Raw genomic sequence first — 840 nt, 5'->3', positions numbered from 1 at the left:
TTGCATGGAACAGTGTGGGGCTTGCCAATCTTGTCCCCCCAGTAGCCTTTCCGCACAGGGACGATGGAAAACTTGGCCAAGATGACTGCCCCTCAGATGGCAGTGGCAACCTCCTTGGAGCATTTAACACCAAGACCAAGGTGACCATTGAAGTCTCCAGTAGCAACGAATGCCTTGAACCTGGTCCACAGGCCAGCACGAGTTTGCTTCTGTACTGGCATGATTTTCAGAACCTCATCCTTTAGGGATGCATCCAGGAAAAAGCCAATGATCTCAGACTCCTTAATGGGCAGGGAGAACAGGTAGATTTCCTCCAAAGACTTGATCTTCATGTCCTTAACCAGGCGGCCCAGCTTGGTGACGATGATCCACTCCTGGTCTTCAGCTTTACCTCCAGGAGCCCCATGACCTCGACCACAACCACAGCCTCAACCACGGCCAAGGTCCCTAAGACTGCCGCCAAATCATCTGTGGAAGCCACTTCGGCCTCCTAATCCTGGGTCCCCGGGTCCTCCCTGCCCTCCTGCTGCACCTGTGTCATCAGCCATTTGGTGTTTTCCCAGAGAAGAAGAAGCAGGGAGGTCTTTAATTATACCATTCCTCACGTGCTGCTTAACTCCAGATGTGGGTACTGGCAAGGAACCACTGTGCTTTTGATGGAAGTTTCCATAGTCTCTGGATCATCTTCAGGCTTGTTACCCAAGTTGATATGTATATGCTGGGCTTAAAAAAAAAAAAAAATCTTTCCAAGTTAGACCTGAGACACTACTGTATAAAATAGTTTCCAGCTACAATTGGAGACCTCACCCACCTTCAAGAGCTTATCCTTAATGATAATCA

The 840-nt window shown here is 49.2% G+C and overlaps 1 pseudogene; it reads right to left on the bottom strand.

Annotated features, from left to right (window-relative positions):
• Window positions 1-548, bottom strand: part of LOC116084216 — a 7,536-nt pseudogene extending 6,988 nt beyond the window's left edge.
• Between the last annotated feature and the right edge of the window lie 292 nt (window positions 549-840).

Source organism: Mastomys coucha, unplaced genomic scaffold (assembly GCF_008632895.1).
Source record: "Mastomys coucha isolate ucsf_1 unplaced genomic scaffold, UCSF_Mcou_1 pScaffold9, whole genome shotgun sequence".
Classification (NCBI taxonomy): domain Eukaryota; kingdom Metazoa; phylum Chordata; class Mammalia; order Rodentia; family Muridae; genus Mastomys; species Mastomys coucha.
This window is presented reverse-complemented; position numbering and strand designations above follow the sequence as displayed.